Source organism: Macaca thibetana, chromosome X (genome assembly GCF_024542745.1).
Source record: "Macaca thibetana thibetana isolate TM-01 chromosome X, ASM2454274v1, whole genome shotgun sequence".
Taxonomy (NCBI): Eukaryota; Metazoa; Chordata; class Mammalia; order Primates; family Cercopithecidae; genus Macaca; species Macaca thibetana.
In genome coordinates, this window is record NC_065598.1 from 87,163,420 (window position 1) to 87,171,093 (window position 7,674).

Sequence of the window (7,674 nt, forward strand, 5' to 3'; positions counted from 1 at the left end):
AGAGCTGCATGGAAACTGGGCAGAGTCACTTCTCAGGACCACATGGAGCCCCACGGGACTTGGATCCCTAAGCACCCTGGTGCAAGTTGTTGTAGCCTTGCCAGTTAGGGAGGCCAGGCTCTCTTTCACAAACCCAACATGCCTAGACAAATGCATAGTAATTGTGGGAGATTTCAACATTTCACTAACAGCATTAGAGACATCTTTAAGGCAAAAACTAACAAAGAAGTTCTGAACTTAAATTTAAGCCTTGAACAATTGGACAGAATAGACATCTACAGAACACATCACCCACCAACAATGGAATATCTATTCTACTCATCTTCATATTGAATGTATTATAGGATCAATCACATGTTCAATCTCAGTAAATGATAAAAACATTAAAATCATACCCAGCACACTCAAATCACAGTGCAATAAAAATAAAAATAAATATCAAGATGATATCTTAAAACTACACAAATTCATGGACATTAAACAACTTGGTCCTGAATAACTAATGAGTGAACATTTAAATTAAAGCAAAAATCAAAAAATTATTTGAAATTAATCAAAATGTGAACACAATCTACCAACACCTCTGGGATGCAGCTAAGGCAATGTGAAGAGGAAAGCTTATAGTACTAAATGCCTTCATCAAGATGCTAGAAAGCTCTCAAATTAGCATTTTAACTTTGTACCTAAAGGAACTAGAGGAAAAAAAAAAGACAAAAACCAATGCCAAAGCAAGAAGAAATAAAATGATTAATTAAAATAAGAATTGAATTAAATTGAGATGCAAGCATTCATGCAAAAGATTAGTGAAACCAAGTGTAGATTTTAAAAAAATAAACAAGATTGATGAACTTCCAGCTAGATTAACAAATAAAATAGAGAGAAGATACAAATAAGTACAATCAGAAATGATAAGGATGACACTACCATTGATCCCATATAGTTGAAAAAGATCTTCAGAGAATACTATTTAACAACACTATGCACACAAATTAGGAAATCTAGGAGAAATTGATAAATTTCTAGAACACACATTTTCACAAAATTGAATCAGGAGAAGATTTAAAACCTGAATAGACCAATACTGAATTCTGAAATTAAATCAGCAATAAAAAACCTAGCAACCAAAAGAAGCCCTGGACCAGATGAATTCATAGCTGAGTTCTACGAGACATGAAAGAAGAACTGGTACCAATCTTAAAGAAACTATAACAAAAAAAATCGAGGTGGAGAGGCTCCTCCCTATCTGATTCTATGACACCAGCATTGGCTTAATACCCAAATCTTGCAGAAACACAATGAAAAAAAAAAAAAACTTGAGGCCAATCCAGTATCTCTGATGAACACAGATACAAAAGTCCATAACAAAATACTAGCAAACCAAATCCAGCAGCACATCAAAATGTTAATACATCACAACCAATAGGGCTTTATTCGTGGAATGCAAGACTGTTTTGACATATGGAAATTATTAACTGTGATTCACCACATGAACCGAATTAAAAACAAAATCATATGTTCTCTCAAAAGAAGAAGTGAAAACTTTCAATAATGTCCGTTATCCCTTCATGATAAAAAGACCCAACAAACTAGGCATCAAAAGAACATACTTTAAAATAACAAGAGCCATATACGACAAGCCGATATCATACCGAAAGGGCAAAAGCTGAAACAATCTACCTTGAGAACTGCAACAAGACAAGAATGCCCACTCTCACCACTCCTACACTCCTACCACTCCTACTTTAACATCGTCCTGGAAGCCATGGCTGGAGCAATCAGGCAAGAGAAAGAATTAAAAGGCATCCAAATTGGAAAAAATAAAAGAAGTCAAATTATCTCTCTTTGCTGGAGATAAGATTCTATAACTAGAAAATCCCAATGACTCCACCAAAAGGCTACTAGAACTGATACATAACTTTAGTAGGTTTTAGGATACAAAATCTATGTAGAAAAATCAGTAGCATAATTATACACCAATAATGTCCAGGTTGAGAGTTAAATCAAGAGCACAATACCATTCATACTAGGCAGAAATAAAATGAAATACCTAGCAGTACACATAACCAAGAAGCTTAAAGATCTTTACAAGAAGCACAAACCTGTTGAAAGAGATCAGATATGACACAAACAGATAGAAAAATATCCTGTGCTTATGGATTAAAATGGCTATCTGACCCAAAGCAATTTACAGATTCAACACTATTCCTATCAAACTACAGGAGTCATTCATCACAGAATTAGGAAAAGCTATTCAAAAACTCATGGAACCAAAAAAAAGAGCTGAATAAACAAAGCAATCCTAAGCAAAAGAAAGAAGCTAGAGGAATCATATTATCTGACCTCAAACCATAGTATATAAGGCTATAGTAGCCAAAATAGCCTCGTACTGGTATAAAAACAGACACATAGACAAATGGAACAGAATATAAAACCCAGACATAAAGCCTCACACATAGAACCATTTGATATTTGACAAGCCAAGAAACACAAGCAATGGGAAAAGGAATCCCTGTTCAATAAATGGTGCTGTGACAAGTGGCTATATAGAAGAATGAAACTGAACCCTTACCTTTTACAATATACAAAAAGTAACTCAAGTAGGATTAAAGATTTAAATGAAAAAACATCAAAATATAAACATTCAAAAAAAAGTCTAGGAAATGCCCTTCTCAACATCAGCCTTGGAAAAGAATTTTTGCCTATGTCTTCAAAAGAAACAACAACAAAAAGTATTGATGAGTGGGACTTAATTAAAGAGTTTCTGCACAGCAAAATAAATTATCAACAAAGTAAACAGCCAACCTGCAGAGTAGAAGGAAATATTCCCAAACTATGCATCTGACAAAAAACTAATATCCAGAATCTATACGAAATTTAAACAAATTAACAAGCAAAAAAAAAAACATTAAATGGGCAAAGGATATGAACAGACATTTCTCAAAAAGACATAAACAGCCAACAAACACATTAAAATGTTCCACATGACTAACCATTAGAGAAATGCAAATCAAATCCACAATGATATACCATTTCACACCACTCAAAATGGCTATTTTTGAAAAATTAAAATAAAAAGTAACATCCTCGAGAGGCTGAAGAGAAAAAGGAAACACGTATGCACTGTTGGTGAGAGTGTACATTAGTTCAATCATTGTGGAAATCAGTGTGGCTATTCCTCAAAGAACTTAAAGCAGAGCTACTGTTTGATCCAGCAATCCCATTACTGGGTATATACTCAAAGGAAAACAGATAATTATATCAAAAGACACATGCATACATATGTTAATTGCTTTGCTATTCATAATACCAAAGAATGGAATCAATCTAGATGTCCATTAATGGTGGATGATAAAGAAAATGTGGTATATATACACCATGGAATACTGCATAGCCATATAAAAGAATAAAATCATGCCATTTGCAGCAATCTGAATAGAGCTGGAGGTTAAAGGAAATGAACACAGGAATAGAAAGCTAAATCCTACATGCTCACATGGGAGCCAAACATTGAGCAGCCAGAGACATAAACATGGGAATGATAGACACTGCTAACTAGTAGTCCAGGGAGGGAGGGGCATATGGTTTAAAAAAAAAAAAAAAAAAAAAAGAAGGCTACCTATTGGATACTATGCTCAGTACTTGGGTGCAATATACACATGCAACAAATCTGCACAGGTACTCCCTGTACCTAAAATAAAAGTTGAGAAAAAATATTTTATAAACTCTGATCACAAAAATTATACAAAATAATTAACACAGTGTCTCTAAAATAATTTGGCAAAGGGTAGGGAAAACTTGCTAAGGTTAAATGACTCATCTGAAGTCACACGTTCAGTGTAAGCCAGCAAATTTAACCCAGGGAGACAAAGAATAAGGAGATATCTGTGTAATTTGAAGATTAGGCAATGAGAGGAAAGAGAAATTGGCCTGCCTATATCATCAGAGCTTAACTAGACAACAAACAAATAAATACTGAATATTTGAATACAATTTTTCATGTCAAACTGGCTTCCAGGTTAAACACTGAGAAAGATATTCTAGCAATGTAATCAGATAAGAGAGACCTCGATAAAAAAAACTATTTGCTTCTTAAATATATTAAATATATCTTCCTTTATTCAAGTATTGAGTCAACATTTTGAAAAACAACAATATATAATCCACACAAATATCCCATAACATTAATAAAAGAATCACTTCTTAAGAGAAAATAAGAATTATCAAAATTATTTACAAAAGAAAATTGAAAAATGGACTACATGTTCTGGTCTCTAGTAAATAAATGAAATTACTTATACTGTGAGAAATGTGACAAATGAGAAGGAAAGGAAATGTATACAGGGAGGCTGTTTAGAAACTAAAGCCTGCAACAGAACTAAAATTTACAAGATAAACAGTTGAGGAAAACCAACATTTAGAAAATCAAAATGATTGTGATGCTGACACATTTAGTGCAAACTAAAGACACTTTCTCATAATGCAGAGGAAATGACTGAAAATTATGAGAGAAAATATGACAAAAACAATAGATCCAGTCTACAACTAATTAGTGTCCCCGAGGGAAAGAAGTAAAAGCAATATACCAGAAACAAAAATAGAGTATAATCTAATAATTTTTTTAACAATTGCAAAAGGTGTAAGCCACAATGATAAAAATAGAGCCAATGAAATAATATTTGCATAAATTGGGTAACAAAAAATATTCAACAAAAATTATGTGAAAATTTAAAGCTATGATATCACAAAATTAGCATACTAATTTAGGATAGAATAATAATTGCTTAATTTTGTAAAACCTGACAAAATGTGAATTACAAGTCAAACGATAAATCGATATGATTCAATGTTTATAATCAAATAGAGATTTCTAAGTCATTTGCTTATAAATGCCATGAGATCATTTGTAAGTGAAATGAGACAAATAGGTATTTGCCTCCTCACCCATATGTGTCCTCAAAATAGTCACTAATTGCTATTTTTTGAAGCAAAAGAACTCTACAATTATAAATCGGTTTCTAAGATTTTTTTAGATTTTGTTTTCATTGACAAATAATAATTGTATATATTTATGAGGTACAATGCATTTTCTGCATAATGGATCAACATCAATGCAATGTTATGATATATTTATGATTCTTGAGATTTTAAATAAATTATACAGCTAGGTTAGAAAATTGTCTCCTCATTTTTTGCAATATAAAAGCTCAATTCAACCTTGAGTAACTGAAGAACAACACTGAGATGAAAGTTTCTTAAAAGATGTCTTTCCCTGAAGTAATCAATAATGAATATTGTAAGAGTCTTCCTCCTGGTTTCATGTTTTTAATGTTTTAATTTTTAATTTTTGTGGGAACAGAGTAGATGTATATAATTGTGAAATACACAAGATGTTTTCATGCAAGTATGCAAGGCATAATATTCACATCATGGAGAATAAGCTATCCATTTACTCAAGCGTTTATCCTTTCTGTTACAAATAATCCAATTATACTATTTTACTTATTTTAAAATGTACAATTAACTTATTATTGATTAAAGTCATGTGCTGTGCGACCAAATAATCTCTCTTAGTCATTCTAACTATACTTTTTGGATCCATTAACTGTCTCCATCTCCCCCACATCCCCCTACTACCTTTTCCAGACTCTGATAACCATCTTTCTGCTTTCTATGTCCATTTCTATTATTTTGATTTTTAGATCCCACAAACAAGTGAGAACATGCAATATTTGTCTTTCTGTGCCTGGCTTATTTAACTTAACATAATTATCTCCATTTCCATCCACATAACAGAATCTCATTCTTTTTCATGGCTGAATAGTACTCCACTGTGCTCCACTGTGTATATATACCATATTCTCTTTATCTATTCATATGCCAATGGACATTTAGTTTGCTTCCAAGTCTTAGCTATTGTGAACAGTGCCGCAACAAACATGGGAGTGCAGGTACGTCTCTGATATACTGTCTTTCTTTTGGGTACATACCCAGCAGTGGGATTGCTGGGTCATATAATATCTCTGCTTTTAGTTTTTTAGGGAACTTTCAAACTGTTCTCCATCGTGATTGTACTAATTTACATTCCCACCAACAGTGTAGGAGGCTTCCCTTATCTCCACATCTTTGCCAGGATGTATTATTGCCTGTCTTTTCGATATTAGTCATTTTAACTAGGGTGAGGTGATATCTCATTGTAGTTTTGATTTGCATTTATCTGATGATCAATAATGTTGAGTAACTTTTCGTATGCCTGTTTTTCATTGGTAGGTATGTTTCTGTTGAGAAATATTTATACAAATATTTTGCCTATTCTTTTCGTTGATGTTGTTGTTGTTGAGACGGAGTCTCGCTCTAACGCCCAGGCTGGAGTGCAGTGGGGTGATCTTGGCTCACTGCAACCTCTGCCTCCCAGCTTCAAGCGATTCTCCTGCCTCAGACTCGTGCGTAGCTGGTATTACAAGCGTCCACCACCACGCCTGACTAGTTTTTGCACTTTTAGTAGAGACTGGGTTTCGCCATTCGGCCAGGCTGATCTGGGACTCCTGACCTCAGGTGATCCGCCTGCCTTGGCATCCCAAAGTGCTGGGATTACAGGTGTGAGCCACGGCGCCTGGTCTATTTGCCTATTATTGATTGAATTACTACATTTCTTCCTATAGAGCTGTTTGAGCTTTTTAAATATTCTGGTTAATAATCCCTTGTCATATAGATAGTTTGCAAATATTTTCTTACATTCTGTGGGTTGTCTCTCCAATTTATTTGTTGTTTCCTTTGCTGTGTAGAAACTTTTTAACTTGATGTGATCCAATTTGCTCATTTTTTCTTTGGTTCACATTTTTCTGTGCTTGTGGGGTATTGGTCAAGAAATTTTTGCCCAGACCAATATCCTGAAAAATTTTCCTAATGTTTTCTAGTAGTGGTTTTATAGTTTGAGGTCTTAGATTTAAGTCTTTTATTCATTTTTATTTGATTGGTGTATTTGGTAAGAGATAGAGGTCTAGTTTTATTCTTCTTCATGTGAATATGCAGTTTTTCCATGACAATTTATTGAATAAACTTTTTCCATAGCATGTGCTCTTGATACCTTTTTCAAAAATGAGTTTACCGTGTGTGGATTTGTTTCTGGGTTCTCTATTCTTTTCTATTTTTCTATATGTCCACTTTTATGTCATTTTTGTTACTATAGCTCTGTGGTATAATTTGAAGTCAGGTTATGTGATTCTTCCAGTTTTGTTCTTTTGATTAGAATAGCTTTAGCTATTCTGGGTCTTTTGTGGTTCCATATAAATTTTAGGATAGTTTCTTTCTATTTCTGTGAAGAATTTCACTGGTATTTGATAAGGATTTCTTTGATTCTGTAGATTTCTTTGGGTAGTATGCACTTTTGAACAATATTGATTCTTCCACTCCATGAACATGGAATATTTGTAGTATCCTTTTCAATTTCTTTTTTCAGTGATTATAGTTGTCTTTTTTTTTTTTTTTTTTTTTTTTTTTGAGACGGAGTCTCGCTTTGTTGCCCAGGCTGGAGTGCAGTGGCCGGATCTCAGCTCACTGCAAGCTCCGCCTCCCGGGTTTACGCCATTCTCCTGCCTCAGCCTCCCGAGTAGCTGGGACTACAGGCGCCCACCACCTCGCCCGGCTAGTTTTTTGTATTTTTAGTAGAGACGGGGT